Genomic DNA, 25,730 nt, shown 5'->3' with positions numbered 1-25,730 from the left:
TTCTTGATTCTTGAATGAACCAACCCTTGATCTTTCTTTTTTGATTCTTGAAAAAACCAAGAATCCTTCTTGGTCGCTCAATTAATCAAGAAGAACAACAACCAAGAAGTGGTTGTAACTACCTCCCAACAACCTTGGGAGGAAGAAGAATAACACCAACAATCTTTTGGCGCCAACTCTTGACACCAATAAGGAGTTGCCACCCATCTCTCTCCAAGATCTAAGAGAGGATGCCTAGAGAGAGGGCATGCATGAGAGAGAGAGAGAGAGGAGAGGGGGCATTGGGCACAATGAAGGTGGCAGCAAGGAAGGAAAATAATGAGATTAGATGATAGATAGGGCTAGGGTCCCTTAAATGGACCATTTAAGGGAGTCCTAATCAAATTAGGATCCCTCTTTCTAGTCTTATTAGAAGTCCTAGTCTAAAATCCCTTAGACCAAATCAATGGGGTGCCAACCAGCCTAGACCCATGCCCAACCAAAATACTAGGCTTCCCATCACATGGGACCCAATTAAACATGCTTTAATTAGCCCACATGGTTCCATAAATTCAATTCAAGGATTTTTGATCAAATCAAGATGAATTTTTAATCAAAAAAATCAAAAAAATTAAGAAACTCTTTCTTGATTTAATTCAAGCCATAAATTGAGCATCCAACCATTGAAGCATATTAAATCAAATTCAGTTAGATTCAAATCAAGTATAGAAATTGGCTAATGCTTATTATATAAGCAAACTAACCACAAAAGAAATTGGATTCACCCATGTGCTAACAAGATTAATATGAACCTAATAGAATTTTTCTAAATTCATATTAATTAGTACTTCATAAGTCTAATTAATCAATCTAGATTCAATTCTGTTTGATAGTGAGATATATCATGATCTCTATCATAGGTATCACTAAAATCTCTTTCAGTGGGTCGGAACTGTTTCATTTTAACTTAATAAGGATCATTAATCTAAAATGATCCTGTTGAGCTCTTACAATCTACCAGTGATATCTAACAATATGTAGTGGCAATCCAACAGAACCGAAAAAGAATATCTAGGTGTAGTTAATGTGTGATACAGTCCCTCTATCGTAAATTCCAACTAGATGAAAAGTTATTGATAAATCGTTAAATCTCATCATCAGTCATATGATAGATCCGATCAGCTTAAGTCTAATAGTGATTCTAAATAGAAACTCTTTTTCATCAATCACATTGCTATGGCCATAAACTTATGGACTCAGCTTCTCAAATCTCATAGGACTACTCTTCTCTCTCAAGATCAATAGAACCTATCTAGATACACTTCTTACTCTTATATTTCAATCAACTACAGCCAACATCCACTATAAAGACTCATAATTGAATCAATGCTTATGTGTAGTCAAACTACCATAGTCTTACTACGAGCAACTATGACACCACAGGTCAAAAGACCAGTCACACAACTGCAGCATTGAGATGATCACTGATGATTGAATAGAAATTTATGTGATCTCTTGTATGGTCATGTTTAGTACTAGTTATTCTCTAACAACTACCCACGCACTTGTCGTTCGGTATCTTTACATTGTAGACTCGAGACTCATCTATCTCGAAAGAAGCGAACTATATGCCAGTCTATCCGGATTGATCATAATCTCCATGACTATCCTATGACTGGAAGTAATTTAAGAATCGATCATATATATCTTTAATTCTTAATAGTTAAGAATATGTATTATAACATCAATTTCAAGGATGATTCAAGGATACATAACACTTGAATAAAAAAAGAAAACTTGCTATGTATTGATCAAATCAATAGTTTAAGTACAAATTTGTGCCATAAAATAAAAAATATATCAATCAACAATTAGCTTCTAGGACATACATCTAACACCCTCATCTAGATGGTGATCGCTTATTGGGTGGGGCAGATTAGCGTGCATCTTGAGAGGGGTTCATGAGAAATTGGTAGTGATTTTGATGGTTGTGCTGAGAGGGCACAGCCTAGGGATTAGGCGGTGGTGGCTGCTGCTACTCCGTTATCTATTATAGGTTGTGTATAGCAGTGGTTAATGTCTAGACTTGTTAGACCAGATTGTCGAACTTTTGTGGATCTGTTGTTACAGGTGGCTACGCAACAAGTTGTATACTGATGTATGTCGTAGCATATCAAAATTAACAATTCTCACTACTATGTAGATAGGATGAGTCAGGATTGTGTCCATAAGGATCGTATTAGTTATGTTTAAGAGATTTGATTTCAAGTTAGAGGTCTAGTGTTGCCCAGCTATGCAACCCAAGAGGGGGGGGTGAATTGGGTTTCTAAAAATTTTAAGCCCAGCAGATAACTTATGAAGAACAAAACAATGGCTTTAAATCAATATTAATTACTTAAAGCAGTATTGTAAGGATATAATAAAGAAATAAGATAAAGCGATAAAGCACACCACAAACACAAGGATTTATAGTGGTTCGGTGCTAACCTTGCACCTACATCCACTCCCCAAAATCCCACTTGGGAATTTTAATCCACTATCCTTTGTATTCAACCCGAATACAAAACATCGAAAACTCCGACACTAGCTATCCCAAGCTAGAATACAAGATGTCGAAAACTCCGACACTAGCTATCCCAAGCTAGATCACTTATTTTTCAGGTACAAGTAAACCCAAAACACTCCAATTTCAGGTTCGGATCAACCTTTTCTTGTTTTGAAAATCCTCCAAACACAAGAACAAAAACTCACAAAGAGTTAGAAAATTTAGAGCACAGATTAATACAATAACAGCTCCTTAAATGAGCAAATATAACAATAAAAGCTTTACTCAAATAAAGAACCCCTTTTTCAAATTTTCTCAAAGTGGATGAATGCTTGAATGCTTGAGAAGAGGTTGATTGTTGATTGAAGATCTCTTGAAAGCTTTGAACAATCTCTAGATCAAGGTTGAAACAATAGGCGTGAAGAATTCTCTCCTTGAAAGATCTTGCTTTTCTCTTTAACAATCTCTCTGCTATATTGTGGATCCTCTCTCTTTTTCTCTTTGGATTTTTCGTTGATCTCAGGCTTTTTCTTGCAAATTTCGGATCCTTTCTTCTATTCTTCTCTTCTTCTCTACTGTTTTGATTTCACGTTTGATCCGCTATTTAATCTGCAATTTCTTTCACCATTTAAAGCATTTTGTAGCATTAGAAGCAAGAGAAAACAATTTAGGTAGATAAAGAGCCGTTAGAGGATTTTTAGGAAGCATAAATGGCAATTAAAACGGGCAAAAAAATAACCGTTGCTGACATTTCCCGTCGCAGGGGTCGACTCATGAGTCGACTCATGCTTCAGGGGTCGACTCATGAGTCGACCTCTGTTGCAAAAATCAGAGAATGCGTTTCTAAAATTCTTGGCTCAAATTAGCAGGGGTCGACTCATGAGTCGACTCATGCCTTATGGGTCGACTCATGAGTCGACTCACAGGTCATGCCAAGCCAGAAAACTAGCGTGCCAAGGAGAATTTTTGCGTGCCAATCAGCTCACAGTGCCATGAGTTGACTCATGAGTCGACTCATGCACTTCAAACCTTCATAACTTCAAAAATATAAGTCCAAACACAATGAAATTTTCACCAATAGATTTCAAATTATTTGTTCTACCAAATGGTACTATCAAATCAGGATTTTAGTAAAATTATGATTTTGCCCTTGAAGAGCATAAGGACTTTTTCATTTTAAAATTATTTGTATCCCTTCAATCTGCTTTGTGATCATCAAAATCAATCTAGGAGCAACAATCTCCCCCTTTTTGATGATGACAAAATATTTAAACAAAAATACTTATGTTAATGCATTAATTTCAAAAGAATCCATTATAGGTGTATATGCTTGAAAAGAGTATGATTCTTTTGGCATGTAATATAAATGCAAAAATAGTTTGTCCATTTTCTTAAAGATTTGAAAAGGGTATTAGATCATTTTGAGTTCAAGATATATCAGAGCAAGAGAAGATAAATAACTTTTTCTATGTATCAGAGTAAGAAAAATAATTATATCAGAAAAGATTTTACAATGTATCAGAGCAAGAAAATTTTATAATATATCAGAGAAAATTTCACACTGTATTAGAGCAAATTTCAGAGTAAATTTCTCATTGTATCAGAACAAATTTTAGAGAAAATTTCACACTGTATTAGAGCAAATGTCAGAGTAAATTTCTCATTGTATCAGAATAAATTTCAGAGAAAATTTCACACTGTATCAGAACAAATGTTATAATATATAAGAGAAACTTTCTCACACTGTATCGGATCAAATGTTATAATTTATCAGAGAAACCTTCACACTATATCGGATTAAATTTTATCATGTATCAGAGCAAGTTTAAAAGAAATTGTAGGATGTATCAGAGTAAAACAAATTTCTTAAGATGTATCAAGGTGAGTAAAATTTTAAAAGCAAGTTTGAATTTTGAAATATATCAGAGCATATAAAAAAAACTTATTTGCATTGTACTCATGATTTTGCTTTTGATGGATGACTTTTTGTTTAAGTTCTGTCTGATACCAAATTTTGATACCAAAATTTCTCAAAGTTTTGTTTAATCTTTCAATCCTTGTTTTTGTTTAATTTCTCCAATATTTGTTTAATTTCTTCAATATTTGTTTTAATTTCTCCAATATTTGTTTTTGTTTAATTTCTCCAATATTTATTTAATTTCTTCAATATTTGTTTTAATTTCTCCAATATTTGTTTTTGTTTAATTTCTCCAATATTTGTTTAATTTCTTCAATATTTGTTTTAATTTCTCCAATATTTGTTTTAATTTCTCCAATCTTTGTTTTTATTTAATTTCTCCCCTTTTTTCTCATAATTTAGGATTTTGCTTTTTGTCTAATTTCAATTTTTGTTTTTGTTTAATTTCTCCCCCTTTTTGACATCATCAAACATAGTTAACTCTTTCTTTTCTTTTTCTGAAATATTCTTTAATTTCTTCTTCTTTAGAGTTTTTCACAGATGTTTGCTCCCCCTTAATATAGCAATTATCAACAGCAAACAACAACAAGGAGAAGACAATATTTCAACAAGAAGAAAATATATAACCAAAATATAATCATTACAAAGAGGTAGAAATATAGGTAAAAGATGATTCCATTAATATCATAATTATTTCAATACATAAAATTCAACCGGCTAAATGTCAATACATGGCCCCAAGGTATAGATCCTAGAACAAGATACTAACTCCTAGGACCTAGTAAAGATCAAGATAAGTCAATGATCGGAGTCATCAGATATAGGGTGAGGAGATGATGGATCAGAAGTGCGTCCTCTACCCCGTCTGCCTCTGCCATGAGTAGGAGGGCGAGATGAACTGGGTGGCTGAGAATGCTGAGATGCTAGGGCTGATACCATGAGTCTAATAGAATCAAGTACGTTCAGTGCTCTGAAAACAGATTGAAGTAGAGCAGTGAACTGGGTGGTAGCATGCTCACTCGATCCTCGGATCTCTTTCCTCAATAGCTCATATCCACCTTCTAGTGCTCCTCTGAGCCTGCCAGCCTCTGCAGTGAGGTCTGTGACCTCAATAGTAGACTCCTGTGGCTGGGGATGGGCCAATGCAAGGACTTGCCCCTGCAAGTCAAGAACTCTGTCAGTAAGTCTCCAGACTGTATCCTCAAGCTGCTGTATCCTGACGGACTGATCTGAAATCATCTGAAATACAGTGGAGATGTGGGGAGTAATGGTCTGATCAGAAGAAGTAGCTCCAGGTACAAAAGAAGTACTACTCCACTGGCTAGACAGCAAAGAAGCCACACGCTGTGAAATATGCTCGATCTGATCGTCAGCCAGTCTGAACTCTGATGGAGGTGCTCTGCTCTCTGACTGATACACTGGTGTGGGCATCCTAGTAAACTCCGAAGGGCCAGCCTCAGTATCAGGAATGAACTGTGTATCTGGTGATGCTGCCCTGAAGTCATGTACAGGAGAAGATGGACCTTCTTCTTCTACTCTGCCTTCAGTTCTGTCTTCAGTTCTTTCCTCAGCTCTCTCCTCAGCTCTTTCTTCAGAGCCCTTGATCCAACCACCAACAGTCTTTGTAATTCCCATTCGGTGCAGGCTGTGTTGGTTGAAAGTGTCCACATGTGAGAGCTTGGTAGGTGTCTCCCCCTCACAGCTAACTCCAAACCTCCTAAAAACTCTAGTAAGGGCCATACCATAAGGCAAGTGTGCCTTGGATCTATTCAAAGTTTCTCTCATGGCCTCTATCATAAGTGCAGGGAGGTTTAGGGGGGTCTGAGTGATGATATGAAACATGACACATACATCTCTGCCAGATAGTAAGTCATGTCTACCACTCCTAGGAAAGAAGAGTTTTGTTACAATCTGATGCAGGACCCTCATCTCAATGGACAGTAGCTTTGCTTCTAATCTGTTTAAACTTCCTAAAAAAGCTTCTCCTAAGATAATTCTGATCCCTTCTTCTTTAATTGAGAGTTCCATATATGAGTATCCTTCACTAGGCAACTGAAGTATTTCTCCCAATATCCTAGAATCCAAGCATATGTCAATTCCCTTGACTGTTGAAGTCACTGACCCATTTCCATAATTTAGGTTCTGGTAGAACTCTCTAACTAGATCAACATAGGTGACTTCCTTAAGAGAGCAATAAAGTTCCCATCCTTGATTTTTGATCTTGGTAGCAAAAGTAAAGCCTTCTTTCTCAAAGAACCGAAAATCTATATTTTTTCCGGTTTCTACTTTTCTATCAGAAAGAGGATTTACACTGGGGCTTATGGAGGATTGAGAGGGACCTTGAGCAGGTACTGAAACTGGATCGGGAACACTGGAAGACTGAGCATGCCTTTTCTTTCGGACAATTTCCTCAGGCTCTCGGATTGATTTCCTTCTTTGGGGAAGTTTCATCTTTGGAGCCATATCCAAAAAGTAGCAGACAAGAAGACTTGAATTTAGAGGAGGAGGGATCACAAAAGAGTAAAGAAGAATTTTGGTGGAGAAAAGAAGTGAATTTTGAATGAACGGTGAAGTTCTAGGGCACGTTCCACCCGTGCCAATCACTGCGAGAAAGCACAGAAAAATCCTTTTCAAGGAGGCGATTTTTGGTGGAGAGAAGGAGGGAGAATTGCCTCAGAATTGATCCTTGGATTTGGAGCAAGAAGAGTTGGAGAAGACGGCTTTTGGAAGAAGAACGATGGGAAGATGAGTCGTCTCACAAACAGTAACCCTTATAAAAACAATGAACCCGTTGAAAGTTGGTGGGATTTACAAGTTTGCCATTGAGTCGACTCATGGGGGTCGACTCATGAAGTTCAGAAAATCAGGAAAAATGTGAATAAATTCCAGAAAAATTCGAAATTATGAGTGAAGGAATTTTGCTCAATGATAATTTTTAGAGTGATAAATCTGAGCTTTTGGGACCAGGATAGATGTTGAAAATTGATCTCTAACAGTTTTTGACATCTATTCTTTGGAAATTGAGAAATTTCAGACAAATGGATCTAGAACTCCTAGATTTCTCCTAATTTCACAGAATCTATCCTCACTAAGGGCCTTTGTAAAGATATCGGCTAATTGATTTTTAGTGCAAACATATTCAAGAATTATATTTTTTTTTGAACATGTTCTCTTATGAAATGATGTCTTATTTCAATATATTTAGATCTTGAGTGTTGTATTGGATTTTTAGATAGATTTATGGCACTTGTATTATCACATTTTATTGGTGTTTCATTAAGTTTGATTCTAAAATCTTTGAGTTGTTGCTTAATCCATAAGATTTGAGCACAACAACTTCCGGCTGCAATGTATTCGGCCTCAGCCGTAGACAGTGCCACCGAATTTTGTTTCTTACTAAACCATGAGATTAGATTTACTCCAAGAAATTGGCAAGTTCCACTTGTGCTTTTTCTATCTAATTTACATCCAGCAAAATCAGCATCAGAATATCCTAACAAATTAATTTGTGAGTCCTTAGAGTACCATAACCCTATAGTTTGTGTACCATTTAAGTATCTAAGTATTCTTTTAACAGCATTCAAATGAGATTTCTTAGGATTAGATTGATATCTTGCACATAAGCAAACACTAAACATGATATCAGGCCTACTTGCAGTTAAATACAATAATGAGCCAATTATACCTCTGTAGTATTTTAAGTCTACGCTTTTACCTTCATCATCCTTGTCAAGCTTACTTGAGGGACTCATTGGTGTGCCAATTGGTTTGCAGTTCTCCATTCCAAATCTTTTGAGTAGTTCCTTGGTGTACTTGCTTTGGGTGATGGAGATTCTCTCTTTTGATTGTTTAATTTGGAGTCCGAGAAAGAAGGTGAGTTCTCCCATCATGCTCATCTCGAACTCTCCCTGCATAAGCTTAGCAAAGTCTTGACAAAGGGATTCATTAGTAGACCCAAAAATTATGTCATCAACATAAATTTGTATAATTAGCATATCATTTTGGTTTCTTTTAATAAATAGGTTTGTATCTACATTGCCTCTTGAGAAACCATTATTTAGTAGAAATTTGCTTAGCCTTTCATACCATGCTCTAGGTGCTTGTTTTAGACCATATAAAGCTTTATTTAATCTAAAGACATGATTGGGAAAAGCATGATTTTTAAATCCAGGGGGTTGTTCTACATATACTTCTTCAGAAATATATCCATTTAAAAATGCACTTTTAACATCCATTTGAAATAGTTTGAATTTCATAAAGCAAGCAAGTAGAAGTCTAATGGCTTCTAATCTAGCAACAGGTGCAAAGGTTTCATCAAAATCAATTCCTTCTTCTTGATTATATCCCTTAGCAACCAGTCTTGCTTTATTTCTAATTACATTTCTATGCTCATCTAACTTGTTTCTAAAGACCCATTTTGTGCCAATTATTGAATAATCTTTAGGTCTTGTTACTAAGGTCCAAACATTATTTCTTTCAAATTGATTAAGTTCTTCTTGCATAGCATTAATCCAGTTATGATCATTTTCAGCCTCTTCAAAAGTTTTAGGTTCAAGTTGCGATACAAAAGCACAATGATTAAGTACATCTCTAAGTGAAGAACGTGTTTTTACCCCATGCATAGGATCACCGATAATTAACTCCTTAGGGTGGCTGTGAACATACCTCCATTCCTTGGGTAATTCATTTGTACCTTGAGGTTGTTCTTGAATTTCTTCACCTCTTTCATTTTGTTCGTCTTCTTGATCCTTGTCTTCTGGAGTTGCTGAATCTTTCAGAGTGATCTCCTTCATACCTTCTATTAGTGGATCTGCATCATCAACACCCTCATTCTTCCTTGAAGGAAGATCGTTAGATTCATCAAAGACAACATGTATGGACTCCTCAACTACTAAAGTTCTTTTGTTGAACACTCTAAATGCTTTACTAGTGGAGGAGTAACCTAGAAGGATTGCTTCATCTGATTTTGCATCAAATTTACCAAGTTTCTCTTTGCCATTATTTAATACAAAACATCGGCAACCAAAAACATGAAAATATGCAATATTTGGTTTTCTTCCTTTCCAAAGTTCATAGGGGGTTTTCTTTAAAAATTATCTAATTAAAGCACGATTTAAAATGTAACATGCTGTGTTAATAGCTTCCGCCCAAAAATATCTTGAAAGGTTGCTTTCACAAAGCATGGTACGGGCCATTTCTTCTAAGGTTCTATTTTTCCTTTCAACTACCCCATTTTGTTGAGGTGTCCTAGGAGCAGAGAAGTTATGGCCAATTCCATTTTCATCACAAAAATTTTCAAAGTCTTGATTTTCAAATTCTGTTCTATGATCACTTCTAATATTTTGAATTGAAAACCCTTTTTCATTAGTGACTTTTCCATGAAATTTAGTGAAAATTTGAAAAGTTTCATTTTTGTGAGCTAAAAAGAAAACCCAAGTAAAACGAGAGTAATCATCAATTATTACAAATCCATATCGTTTTTCTCCTAGACTAGTGGTTCTAGTTGGTCCAAATAAATCCATATGTAAGAGCTCTAAAGGTCTAGAAGTTGAAATAGTATTTTTGGATTTAAATTAAACTCTAGTTTGTTTGCCTAATTGGCATGCATCACAAATTCTATCCTTTTCAAAATTCAGTTTTGGCAAACCGAGAACTAAATCCTTTTTAATTAATTTTGAAAGAGAATACATGCTAATATGTGCAAGTCTACGATGCCACAGCCAACTAGTCTCATTTATTTTAGCACTTAAGGAAACTAGGCATTGCATGTCTAATTTAGTTAAATCATTCAAGTCTACCATATAAACATTGCCATGCCTATGTCCTATAAATTTAATGCCATCGTTAATAGGACTTGTCACAATGCAAACAGATGATTCAAAACTTACTTTATACCCTTTATCACAGAATTGACTAATGCTAAGTAAGTTATGCTTTAAACCTTTAACTAGTAAAACATTCTCAATGTATTTGGAGGGAGTGATACCAATGTTACCTATCCCGATGATCTTTCCTTTGCCATTGTCTCCAAAGGTGACCATCCCTCCATCCTTAGCATCAAGCGTGATGAATTGTGATTCATCACCAGTCATGTGTCTCGAGCATCCGCTGTCAAGATACCATTTCCTGTTTCCTTCTTGGGATGCTAGACACACCTCATTTTCATGTGCCATCAGGCACAGATTGGCTTGTTCTGTTGAGGTTTCCTCGTCGGAGCTTGAGTCATCACTCGCACTCCAGGTCGCCATCATTGCCTTCTTTTTGAACTTCTTTGGACCTTTCTTCAATTGTGGACATTCGGATCTGAAATGTCCTGGCTTCTTGCACTCGTAGCATATCGGGTTTGATCTTTCTCCTTTTCTTTGCTTTGATCCCCTTTTGTAAATTTCTTTCTCATCCCCTGTTTCCTTTTTCTTAGAAACTTCTTAAATTTTCGGGTGATGAGAGCCATCTCTTCATCCTGATCTTCATAATCAGGCGAAGTTGTGGATTTGAGGGCAATGGTTCTTTTCTTTTTGACTTCATCCTCTTGATGTTGCTTTATGCTAAGTTCATGAGTCATCAAGGATCCAAGAAGCTCTTCTAGAGGTAGAGTGTTCAAGTCCTTTGCTTCTTGGATGGCAGTCACCTTGGCTTCCCAAGTTCCTGGCAGTGACCTGAGAATCTTCCTTACAAGTTCACTATTAGTATAAGATTTGCCAAGACTCTTTAAACCATTGATTATATCAGTAAAACGAGTAAACATAGCAGTTATGGACTCATCATGCTCTATTTTGAACAATTCATATTTATGTACAAGCATGTTTATTTTAGACTCTTTTACTTGATTTGTTCCCTCATGGGTGACTTCTAACCTATTCCATATTTCTTTAGCAGATGCACAAGTAGAAATGCGATTAAATTCACTAGCATCTAGTGCACAATAAAGAACATTCATGGCTTTGACATTTAATTGTGCCAATTTCTTATCAATCTCATCCCATTCTTTCTCGGGTTTGGTTGACTCCTCACCATCTATAATCTTGGTAGGTGTGTGAGGACCATTCACTATGATACTCCACATATCATAGTCGAGTGCTTGTATGAAAATCTTCATCCGAGCTTTCCAATAGGTGTAATTAGACCCATTGAAAAGTAGAGGTCGGTTTGTTGATTGCCCTCGGCTAGAGAAGTTCCAACATGGGTTGCCATAGATCTTTGGCTCTTTGATTGTTAGATCAAAGAAGGGCTAGAGCACCGGCTCTGATACCACTTGTTGCCCAGCTATGCAACCCAAGAGGGGGGGTGAATTGGGTTTCTAAAAATTTTAAGCCCAACAGATAACTTATGAAGAACAAAACAATGGCTTTAAATCAATATTAATTACTTCAAGCAGTATTGCAAGGATATAATAAAGAAATAAGATAAAGCGATAAAGCACACCACAAACACAAGGATTTATAGTGGTTCGGTGCTAACCTTGCACCTACATCCACTCCCCAAGATCCCACTTGGAATTTTAATCCACTATCCTTTGTATTCAACCCGAATACAAAACGTCGGAAACTCCGACACTAGCTATCCCAAGCTAGAATACAAGACGTCGGAAACTCCGACACTAGCTATCCCAAGCTAGATCACTTATTTTTCGGGTACAAGTAAACCCAAAACACTCTGATTTCAGGTTCGGATCAACTTTTCCTTGTTTTGGAAATCCTCCAAACACAAGAACAAAAACTCACAAAGAGTTAGAAAATTTAGAGCACAGATTAATACAATAACAGCTCCTTAAATGAGCAAATATAACAATAAAAGCTTTACTCAAATGAAGAACCCCTTTTTCAGATTTTCTCAAAGTGGATGAACGCTTGAATGCTTGAGAAGAGGTTGATTGTTGATTGAAGATCTCTTGAAAGCTTTGAACAATCTCTAGATCAAGGTTGAAACAATAGGCGTGAAGAATTCTCTCCTTGAAAGATCTTGCTTTTCTCTTTAACAATCTCTCTGCTATATTGTGGATCCTCTCTCTTTTTCTCTTTGGATTTTTCGTTGATCTCAGACTTTTTCTTGCAAATTTCGGATCCTTTCTTCTATTCTTCTCTTCTTCTCTACTGTTTTGATTTCACGTTTGATCCGCTATTTAATCTGCAATTTCTTTCACCATTTAAAGCATTTTGTAGCATTAGAAGCAAGAGAAAATAATTTAGGTAGATAAAGAGCCATTAGAGGATTTTTAGGAAGCATAAATGGCAATTAAAACGGGCAAAAAAATAGCCGTTGCTGACATTTCCCGTCGTAGGGGTCGACTCATGAGTCGACTCATGCTTCAGGGGTCGACTCATGAGTCGACCTCTGTTGCAAAAACCAGAGCATGCGTTTCTGGAAATTCTTGGCTCAAATTAGCAGGGGTCAACTCATGAGTCGACTCACAGGTCGTGCCAAGCCAGAAAACTAGCGTGCCAAGAAGAATTTTTGCGTGCCAATCAGCTCACAGTGCCATGAGTTGACTCATGAGTCGACTCATGCACTTCAAACCTTTATAACTTCAAAAATATAAGTCCAAACACAATGAAATTTTCACCAATAGATTTCAAATCATTTGTTCTACCAAATGGTACTATCAAATCAGGATTTTAGTGAAATTATGATTTTGCCCTTGAAGAGCATAAGGACTTTTTCATTTTAAAATTATTTGTATCCCTTCAATCTGCTTTGTGATCATCAAAATCAATCTAGGAGCAACATCTAGTTAAATTGCAAAACTAAAAATAAGAAAAAGGGGCAATATGAATGAAGCTAGAAATAATAATTCAAATTAAAATTTAAACTAGTAAGAAGAGATTAAGATATTTCAAGGTTTCGATTCAGTTTTTAGTATAATATAAAGTATTTCTTTAATATTCAATTATTAAAATTATGATTAATCTTCAAGCATAACCTATTTCACTAGATACAAATCGTAGTATCTTGATCCACTTCTACGTGGCCATAAACTATTCAAAGTCTCAATTCATAAAAATAAAATAATCTATAATCAAATTTCGAATATAACCAATCTCGCTAAGTATGAATCGTATCTTTAGATCATGACTCACCTCTATATAGTCATAGATTATTCAAAAATCTAAATTATAGTCTAAACAAGAAGCACAATACTTGAAGCAATGAAAAAAAATTTATTCATGAAAAGAAATCCATTACAATCAAGCTTTAATTGCATAAAAAAAATTATAAAATATAAATACTAAAAACCTCATCTACTCCCCAAAGATGAAGATCCTTAGTTGCGTATGATCCCTTCTCTCCTCCTTGGCAAATGCTTTTGAAGATTTCCTCAAATTCTTGGATTCTAAGATGAAGATATGGAGGTTTTTTTATAGATGTTAGGAAGATTTTTTTTTTTTTTTTTTTCGATGTGGGACTAATCTCACATGCACATAGTCAGCACCTGGTTCGGTCTCCACATCGCAACACCCACGTCCCATGACTTTTAGCGTGCACACCTTTGGACCCATGCAAAACTGGACCCAACTCCCATCATTTTGGCCCAAAAGCCCATGCATCTAGCACACCTCGCTCACACCCGGCATCAGCAGAATGCCTCTTTGCCACTCACCCAGCGTCCGCTTTCTTCTTTTGGTGCACGCGCAACCACATCCATGCATCAGTGTGGGTCCCTGCTCCATGTTCCTTTGCTTTCTTGTGAGCCACATGAACATCCTTCCTTGGTGTAAGGCCCATCCAGGAGAACCTTTCCATATTTATTGCTTGATCCCATGCGTCAACTTCCAAAAGCCTCTTCCCTTCAACCCATATTTATTGCTTCCTCTCACATGGCAATGTGGCATTTATGACAACTAGGTCCTAGTTGCCACTTCTATATTATATCATGCATACGAGATGTGCTGGCAAGCTGATGAGTAAGTGTTGATAAATCTGAACTTCTGCTTCACAGGACCCATAGGCCGTCCATTGTCCCAAGCCCACGTCCAATCTAACTCAGCCCCACATCCTCAAATCATGCATCATTCTATACTTACACTTCATGTGCATCCCAAAAATTATGCTCAACAGCCTGCAGGTTTGGATTACATCTTGAACTTATTAACTGCAATTTTTGAGGATCTTTGTTGATTATTATGCGATTAAATTTTCATAATTTTTTATTCTTGTAAAAGAGCATAAAAAGTATCAAATACAAAATAAAAGAGATTAAATAGCATAGATTCTAATACTCCTTATGCCATATTTAATGTATTCATCACATCTTTCAATTTGAACTTTACTCATCCTCGAGTAAAATAGATAAATCAGCAATGTGTATCGACTCGCCTTTGAATTAAAAGTTATCCTAGGCATTCTTAAAAGCAGCTGATACCTGACCGAATCATTAAAGAAGTAATTTATTGGATTATTAAATCAACCCAATTAGTGATTGAGTATTAGCCACAAAAATTGTTGGAGATCTTCTTTCACCTACTCCCACCTCACTCTTTAAGTCCTCTAATTTGCTATGGTTTGGTGCAATATCTTCTTGCAGTTTAGTCTCCTTATTTTCTCTCTCTTTTTTTTTTAAAAATATTTATATGTACAGTCAGTGTAATGTCCTAACTCCTTAAGTTTTCTAATTGACTCTTGTAGCGAGCTTTAGGTCAATAATTTTCAAACAAGTTGGCTTTAAAGCATTAGGTGTAAAACACCCGTCAAACTTACTGATTCGAATAAAAAAGACTACGAGTTAAGACTGGCTCTATAAGATATTTCTTCACATTCTCACTTTTTGATGCAAACAACAATACTTACTGAGACGAAGAGGCTTAGTTACTCATTGAGAAATGCTATAAATCTATTTTATTAAAATAGACTTTTTGCATACTATGACTTTTCCACTCGTACCCCTATGAAGTAGATTCTTCATTGAGATCAATGGATGGAAGGTTCTGGAATCACTTTAAAAAAATTTTCTGATCTAAACCCTACCATTTATTGAGTTTTCTTAATAATTTGCCTCTTAGTCATTAATCATTCGGTAATTAGGATGCCTATTTAACTTCAAATCGAGATAAAATTTGGATACATAAAACTAATTATTTTTGACCATACTCGAGGACTTAATTAAATTAGTTTTCTCCCCCCAACTTAATCGACATTGTCCTCAATGGAGAAAAAAAATAAAAGATGCAATACGTAAAAAGGGACAGAAAAGAATATACCTAACTCAATGTATTCTCGATCCAGTGGGGTTCTTCAGACATCCTTGAAGATTTGGTTCTCCCTCCAACCTAGCTATCTGTCTTAAAGAGAAAGTAAGCAAACTAAAAAGGGTAAATTAAGTACAAAAAATTGGGTTGCCTCTCAGGAGCACTAAGTTTAAAGTCTTCTGCCAGACTATATGGATGTTTTAAGTGGTTCTAGATTATAGATCCATAAAATTATTGGGTTCATCTAGCCATGGTGGATGGTTAGACGTAGTCCAATCAGTAATATTTCGCACTAGATTTCCTTGATATTCTTTCTGTGTATCTACATGACGTATCTCATGATTATTGGTAACAGGAGGTGGATTGGGTTGCAGGGTAGCTGTTGATCCTAGTGCGGGGGCTAGGATAATACCAGATGACTTTAGAAATAGCTTATACTTTGTTATCCATGGTGGGTCTTTTGGGATATGCAGGGATTTCATGCATGCATTTCAAAAATTTTACAGTAAAAAATTATTAGATTAAACTATTTAATCCATAAATGCTTTCATAAGATTTGATCTTAAAACTCCTATAAATGAATCTACAACATAAATTTATATGCATAAAATCTGAATTTAAAATAACAAGCATATGAAGCAAAAATCAGCATTTAGCAATAGATCTAATCTATTACTTTTAGAATTTCAAACCCAATACCTGAGCGTGGACAGTTGAACTCCATAATCAAAAATATAAATTTGGAGATCCCCTCTAGTCTCTCATAGCCGAACAAGCATCCAATCTCTACGGATGATCCAAACGAAGCCCTTGGATCGATCAGTCCTTCACAGGAGTGCTAGCTCACGCAGTCGGCTTCTGATGGTAGATCTGATTTAATCTCCTTCTTTGATCACCTCGAATCTTTTTGATGTCAAAGATGGATCAGAAGAAGATGTTGAATGGTGGAGAAAAAATGGATGAAGACACTCTTCTTTTTATTTTTTTCTCATCCAGAAATCCTAGAACAGTTCTAGGTCTCTCACTCGAGAGGAGATTGGTCTCCTCCTTTGTTCATGCCAAAGAAGATAGAGGCCCACCCAAAGCTCATACCCCAAGAAAGATATTCAGTCCCTCTTTCCCTTTGGCATCTCATAGTAAAAGTTAGAGAGTGGTTGGCACACAAAATGTAGGCTTTTTATGGTTGTCGCACAAATGGGATTAGATAGGATAAGAGTTGGAGTTTATTACAATTCAAACCATTTTGAATTTCAATTTAACTTTAACTTTTTCTCATCTTTATCTGACTTAAAGAGAAACCTACCAGAGGATTTTGGACATGAAAAACAATTAGGAATACTTTCTTTTTGTCATACATAATAGGCACCTTCATAAGGAGCCAACATGTGGAATGATAGGAATCAGGTTTTAGGTTTAAATTCAAACCTTCAGAATATAATTTAAAACCAACCTTATCCTATCACTAATGGATGACAAAAAAAGGGTTTTGGAATGGATTATTCATTATACAAATCAATTTGTGTGATGAATGAAGGGGGAAGAGAAGGGAAGGCGCAAGGGAGAGAGTTCCATTCATCTGGGACTCTAGGGTTTAACCAATTAGATTTCTTTCAAATTCAATTCAATTAAATTTAAATAAAATATGATAAACCTAATCTAATTATGCACCTATAACCTCAATTAAATCTGATTAAATTAATAAATTAATTGAATCATAGATCCGATCAAATTAGGATTATTTCTTCCTTACCGATTAGGTCATCTCATAACCTAATCAGACCTGATCCGATTGAATCCAATTCAATCAGACTTGATCCAAACTTTAATGCTCAATCAAATTGAGTTAATTAAAGATTTAATCATTAATTAATCTTTCATTAATGATAGAGTTCCAGTCCAGTGGAACTCTTCAGCAGAGTCTCCATCCAGTGGGACTCTTCACCAGTCCCAGTCCAGTGGGACTCTTCAGATTAGCCATCTGATCGAAGAAAAACTTCTAATGTGTATGACCCCATAGGCTCGAACCTAAGCCGGTAGTATAGGAATAAATTTTTATACCAATCGAAGTAACCATTTATCAATGGTACCCAATGTTCGGATAGACCAAATGTATGCAAAGCAACACTCAAGAACCTACTTGGATATAGTTACTGTATAATTTATCCCTTTGACCCTTGATGCTAGGATGACTTAGAATTTAAATTATCAATACTTAATAGTATATCCATTATGTCTCTCAACCTAATAAATCCTGTGACTCCTCATAAAGATTGTCCTGTCCAAGGTCTTACTAAATTAAAACACAAAGCATTCTCTCCAATCCTTTGGAGTGGTCAATTCCATCTTGACTCATGCACCGACTCATAAGTACTTGACTATGCCCAGAAACCTTCTGATCCTGAATTAAAAATTTAGATAGTCCAGCACTAAAGCACAGTGAGTTACTTGCAAGTCACCATGGTGATCTCAGATCAGAAGGACACTTATACCCATGTTTCTTCATAATAACTCTTGATAGCAGAGTACTCTGGAGTTGGTCACGTTCAGTAAAATATACTCCTACATTTCACCTGCATGTCATACCAGCATCTCCATGCTCTTTGGTTAAGAGAACAACCAATCTATATGGCACACAATGACTTACACTTGATATGTCTATCATCCTAGTAATAACATATCATTTGGTTGCAAACTCATTTAAGGACTAAACGATAAATCTTCCTTTATCGATTTAAAATAGTCCTAAGGACTTTCATCATAACATAGAAGTTTGATATAGTAGATGTACAAGCTTATGATAAAAATTATCAAATAAATATTTTACTAATTAATTAATATACAATTACATCAATTAGCACAACCATCAACAGGCTGACGATTGATTTTGGAATATATTTTCTAACAACTCTCACTTATACTAAAGCCAATCGATACAGTATCTATACCCATCTTCATTTTATGATCTTCAAACTCTTTTACCATAAGGGCTTTAGTGAATGGGTCGATCAGGTTCTCATTTCTGTTGATCTTTTGAAGGTCGACGTCACCTCAATCCACGATTTCTCATACAAGATGGTAGTGATGCAGAATATATTTTATTCGCTGATGTGCCTTCGACTTCTTTATCTGAGCTATGGCTCCAGTACTATCGTAATAAAGTAGAATTGGACTATCAATGCAGGGTGCCACTCCAAGCTTGGTGATAAACTTTCTCAGCCATATAATTTTTTTTACAGCATCGGATGTCGCGATGTATTCTACCTCACATACTGAATTGGCTACGATGTGCTGCTTGAAACTTTTCTAATAGACAGCCCCACCATTTAGGGTAAAGATATATCCTGACATGCTTTTGCTATCGTTATGATCTAACTGAAAATTGAAATCAATGTATCCTATGAGTTTCAAGTCAGATTCTCCATAAACAAGTTATTGGTCCTTAGTGTTTCTCAAATACTTAAAGATGGTTTTTGCAACCTTCCAATGGTTCTTATCCGAATCTGATTGGTATCTGCTCACTACTCTTAATGAGTATGCTACATTCGGTCTCGTACATGTCATGACGTACATTATAGAATCCACTATCGAGGCATATGAAATTCTACTCACACACTCTCTCTCTTAGGGTGTTATCGGACAATCTTTCTTTGAAAAAAAAAATTCATGGCTTATTGGAAGATAGTCTTTCTTAAAATTTTTCATACTGAACCATTTCAGTATGGTATCTATGTACGTTGTTTGGGAGAGTCTGAGTAGCCTCTTAGATCTATCCCTATAGATCTTCATCCCTAGGATTTAAGCTACTTCTCCCAAATACTTCATGGAGAATTGTGACGACAGCCACACTTTTATTCCTTGTAATACAGGAATATCATTTTTGATTAAGAGAATATTATCCACATATAAAATAAGAAATATAATTATTGAATCATTAGCCCATATATATATACAGGATTCCTCTCCAATTTTAACAAGCTATATGTTCTGATCACCTTATCAAAACGTATGTTCCAACTTTGAGATGCTTGCTTCAATCTATAAATAGATCTCTGAAGCTTGCATACCTTGAACTTATCTGAGGATATGAATCTTTCAGATTGCATCATATATACCTCTTCATTCAGCTCTCCATTTAAGAAAGCTGTCTTCAAATCTATTTGTCAGACTTCATAGTTCAGGTATGCCGCTATCGCAAGTATGATATGAATGGACTGAGCATTGCCATAGAAAAAAATATCTCATCATAGTCAATACCATAATGTTGACGATACCCCTTGGCAACCAAACAAGATTTATAGATGTCCACCTTTCCGTCTGTGCTCCTTTCCTTTTTGAAGACCCATTTATACCCTATGGATTTTACTCCTTTAGATGGATCAACCAATGTCCACACATTATTGATCTTCATGGACTCCATTTCGAATTTCATGACTTCTAGCCATTTTTCAGTCAGACCTCTGCATTGCATCCATATAGGTGACTGGATCCTCGTTGTTCTCATCGAGCTCAATAGGATCTCCATCCTGGACCAAGAAATCTAGGTATATATCCGACTGACACGGTACTCTACCAGATCATCTTAAAGATGTTTGTATATTGGGCTCCAGATTTGATCTTATCAAATCCGATTCAGATTCAGTCAATGGTGTCTGTTCTTCTACCTATTGAACTTCATCAAGCTCGACTTTAGAAGCACTTATTCCTTCACTAAGAAACTCTTTTTTCAAAAGTGTGCCTTACTACTGATAAATACCTTTTATTCAGCAGGAAGGTAAAAGTAATATCTCCTCATTTTCTTGGGGTATCCTACAAAATTACACTTATCGGACCTAGGTCCAAGCTTGTCAGTCTGTAATCGTTTGACATAAGTCGGACACCCCCAGATCTTAAGGTAAGTGAGGTTCAGCCTACGTCCTGACCATATCTCATATGATGTTTTACTAATTGACTTGCTCAAAATATTATTGAGTGCAAAATAGGCTGTCTCAAGTGCATATCCCCAAAGAAAGATCGACAGACTTGCAAACCCCATCATGGATCGAACTATGTCCAATAAGATTCGATTCCTCCTTTTTGAGATACCATTATGTTGTAGTATCTTTGGAGAAGTCCATTGTGAGAGAATCTCATTCTCTCTAAGATATGTTAGAAATTCACTGAAAAGGTATTCACCCTCTCGATCAGATCAAAGAATCTTAATACTCTTTCAGTTTGTTTTTCTACTTCATTACAAAATTATTTGAATATTTCAAACTATTCGGACTTATGTTTCATTTAGTAGACATACCATACCTAGATAGGTTATTTGTGAATGTAATGAAATAGCTATACCCTCCTCAGGCACTAATGTTCATAGATCCATAAACATCACTATGTATTAGATCTAGAACTTCACTAGCTCGTTCACCTTTTTCAGTAAAAGGTGACTTAGTCATCTTTCCAAAAAGATAAGACCCATAGGTTGGCAATGATTCACAATCATTGATATTGAGGATATCCTCTTGTGCTAACCTATTTATCCTGCTCTTATTAATATGATCGAGCCTGCAATACCAAAGATAGGCATCTATGATATTATCTAACTTTGGATATTTATTTGGAGTATACATTATACTCACAGACTATGACAAAATATAGATACCATTTCTTAATTATCCTCGCATTATTGTAACATCATTCAAAATGATATCACAGTAATCATTCTTTATTGATAAACTATAACCATCTTTGGTTAAAAGGCCAACAGAGATTATATTTATCAAGAAAGATGGACAATAGTGATAATCACTCAAAATGATACTATTAGATTTGAAAACAAGCTTGATGACTCCTAAAATTTGGACTAAAACTTGACTTCCATCTTTCATATTTAGAAATCTCTCATTGTTCTCAAATTTTTTACTAACTTGAAGTCCTTGCAATGAATTGCATATATGAACTAAACTTTCAATATCCAATACCCAGGTAGTAGTGTCACATATAGAGAAATTATAAGGTGTTATCATATAAATACCTTGACCAGCAATCAATTGCTTATTTTTATTTAGCCTATTTGGGTCATAATCTGCTTGACTCGATTCAACCCTAAATTTTTTAGCTAGATTGGGCTCAAGATCATTGTTCAACTTTTGATACTGGCTATCGAAGTTGGGTCCAATAAGCTCATCACTATCAAACAGTGAGTAGAGTGACAAATTACTAGCCATTTCTGAAAAGAAAAGAAAATACAGACCTAATTAGTATATGAATTAATCAAGCCTAAAGATATAGACTTTAGTCTAAAAGTTCTCTCACTATTTTATATGAATTAGTAGCCTCTAACTCCAATTTGAGAAATTATCTTAATTTCTTAGTGGGTACTAGAATCCACACTAATTGCATACAAGCCCGAGTATGGCTCAATTAGTCCATATGCATTTGTGGGTAGGTTCTCAACCAATTATTTTTTTAATAATTTTTAGTAATTAATTTTACCTTAGGTTTTATTTCAGTAGGCGATGGGCCTCCACTGAAAGTCCTGGTTAGGTCCCAACATTAACATGAACCAACTCGATGATTCTAACTAATGAATAATCGAGCCCGAGTATGGCTCGACCAATCTAACCATTCATCAGATAGTACAATAGAGTCATCATATGATGTATAATAATTCTATCATTCAGAGAAACACCAGATGGATGGCACCTGCAATGTCAATCAAAAATAATGGACCCATTACCATTCACCTTAATGGGAGGCTATGATCTAGTTATCTCCATAACTAGCTCATTTTATGGACCTAATAATTTAAAAAATTTGATTAACATAATTTTAACAAAATTAAATACACAGACCAACTAATCTTAATTTTTTTATTAACTTCATTGAGTCAGATCATAGTGGACTAGAAACAAGTCGATCCAACTGACAAGTCATCAATCCTCCCACTGACTTCACCAAATCATATCGAGGATAAAGACAAGTCAAACTAGGGGTATCTAAATTAGTCAAACTGATTTTCTAGTAAGCATGGGTCAACCCTAATCATTAAGCGATCTGATCAAAACTTGATTCACCATGTTGGCCAGGTAAGTGAGATCGATGAGAGGGATATGCCATTAACTCATCATAGACCCAATATATACGAGTAGCTCCTAATTAATGACCACCGGTCAAGATTGTCAAATCTATCTTAGACACCAACTGGTTAATTAATTTCAATTGAATCAACTTATAGATTTTGGGTTCGACCGTTGAGCTTAAGATCAAGTCCATTTGGGTCTAATCAAAGATATGGACTCGACCAACTACAACAATTATATTGGCTCTAGAAAAATCTTGATTTAATATATTCAACTTAATTAGGAGGACCTGATCAAGCTAACCCATAAACCCATCACCCATGTTTTATGCGAATGACATTAGATCTTTAATTTATAATTCTAGATCTAATATATTCAACTTAATTCTAAATTAAGTTTGAGGTAGTGGGTAGGAGTTCGGTGTTTAAAAATAATTTTAAATTTTATAAAATATTTTTATAATTAATTTTTATATATGATTATTTAGATCTGAAACTTAAATCGACTCTCCCTTGGATTGAGCCGACTCATCATAATGGATCGACTAAGTTTCTAGACTTAGTTGACTTATTGATGATGAATTATGAATCATAATTTTAGCTTGTTTCATTGAGTCAGCTCAACAAAAATTGAGCTGACTAACTAGGATCCTGAGTCGACCCAAACAATACTAAGTCAACTCAACAGGCGAACTACAATAATTACATTAATTTTAGATCAAAATAACTCTGTATAAATAGTAATAAAATTAAATCATAAATTATTATAGAACTATTCTAAATATGTTCATGATTCTAGATTTTATTTGTAAAAGTTAGATACAAATATCTTTCATACAATGTATCATATACACAATCTTAGAATTTTGTAGAAAAATAAATTTTATTTTTTACATTCATCTTCATGATATATAGTCACAATAGTATCCCTACATATCATAAGAGGATCCAGTTGAATGAAAAAAAGAGAGATATAATCTCTATTTCCTCCTATGACCGGACGGTCTGGTGACAAATCCGATCTGATTACTTCGCTACTTAGATCATCTAATCTAAATAATTTAAATCTAATCTAAATTATTTTAGATCTAATTATTATATTTTAATCATATTAAAATTAGATAATAATTATCATAAATAAAAATCACATACTTCAATTTAAAATCAGATTTTATAAGGATCAGCACAAACTAGGACAATCTTTACACTGTAAGGGGTAAATCTTACAGTAGGACAATCTTATATCAGTTCGTGCGATCAGATCTATAACTAATTTTAGATCTAAATATCATATATCAAATTTAATTTAAATAAAATTATAGATTTAAATACATATAATATCATGTCATATCGAACCTGGCTCTGATACTACTATTGGGATACATAGGGGTTTCATGCATGTATTTCAAAAATTTTACAGTAAAAAAATATTAAATTAAACTATTTAATTCATAAATATATACATAAGATCTGATCTTAAAACTCCTATAAATAGATCTATGACAATTTATATGTATAAAATTTGAATTTAAAATAACAAGCATGTCAACTAAAAATCAACATTTAGCAATAGATCTAATCTACTATTTTTAGGATTTTGATCTCAATACCTGAGCGTGGGTAGTTAAACTCTATGATCAAAAATATGAATCTGGAGGTCCTCTCTGATCGCTCATAGCTGCACAAGCATCTGATCTCTACGGATGGACCACACGAAGCCCTCGAACCGATCAACCCTCTGTGGGAGTGCTAGCTCGTGCAATCGGCTTCTGATGGCAGATCTGATTTTGATCTCCTTCATTAATTGCCTCGAATCTTTTTGATGTCAAAGATAGATCAGAGGAGGATGCTGGATGGTGGAGGAAAAATACATGAAGATACTCTTCTCTTTGATTTTTTTCACCCAGAAATCCTAGAACAGTTCTAGGTCTCTCACTCGAGAGGAGATCGGTCTCCTCTTTTGTTCACGCCAAAGAAGATAGAAGCCCACCCAAACCTCATACCCAAAGAAAGGTATTCAACCCATCTTTCCCTCTAGTATCTCATGATAAAAATTAGAGAGTGGTTGGTGCACAAAAATATAGGTTTTTTATGGTTGTTGTACAAATAGAATTAGATAGGATAAGAGCTGGAGTTTGTTGTAATTTAAATTATTTTAAATTTTAATTTAACTTCAACATTTTTTTACCTTTATCTGACTTAAAGAGGGACCTATAAAAGGATTTTGGGCATAGAAAATAATTAGGACTACTTCCTTTTTCTCACATATAATAGGTACCTTCACAAGGAGCCAACATGTGGAAGGATAGGGATAGAGTTTTAGGTTTAAATTCAAACCTTTTGAATACAATTTAAAACCAACCTTATCCTATCACTAATGGATGACAAAATAAGGGTTTTGGCATGAATTATTCAATGCACAAACTAATTTGTCTGGTGAAACAAGGGGTGGAGAGAAGGGAAGGCGCAAGGGAGAGAGTTCCATTCTTCTGGGACTCTAGGATTTAACCAATTGAATTTTTTTCAAACCCAGTTCAATTAGATTCAAATAAAATATGATGAACCTAATCTAATTTGGCTCCCATAATTTTAATTAAATCCAATCAAATCAGTAAATTAATTGAGCTATAGACCCGATCAAATTAGGATCATTTCTCTCTTACCGATTAGGTCATCTCAAAACCAATTAGATCTAACCTGATTGAATCCAATTTAATCAGACTTGATTTAGACTTTAATGCTCAATTAAATTGAGTTAATTAGTGATCTAATTATTAATTAATCTTTTATTAATGATAGAGTCTCAGTCCAATGAGACTCTTCAATAGAGTCCCCATCCAGTGGGACTCTTCATCAGAGTCTCAGTCCAGTGAGACTCTTCAGATTAGCTATCTGATCGAAGAAGAACTTCTAATGTGTGTGATCCTATAGGTTCGAACCTAAGCTGGTAGCACAGGAATAGATTTTTATGCCCATCGAAGTAACCATCTAGCAATGATACCCGACATCCGGATAGGTCGAATGCATACAAAATAACACTAAAAAATG

The sequence above is a fragment of the Elaeis guineensis genome, chromosome 8 (assembly GCF_000442705.2).
Source record: "Elaeis guineensis isolate ETL-2024a chromosome 8, EG11, whole genome shotgun sequence".
NCBI classification, from domain to species: Eukaryota; Viridiplantae; Streptophyta; class Magnoliopsida; order Arecales; family Arecaceae; genus Elaeis; species Elaeis guineensis.
The sequence above is the reverse complement of the archived record's forward strand: the minus strand, read 5'-3'. Positions refer to the sequence as shown.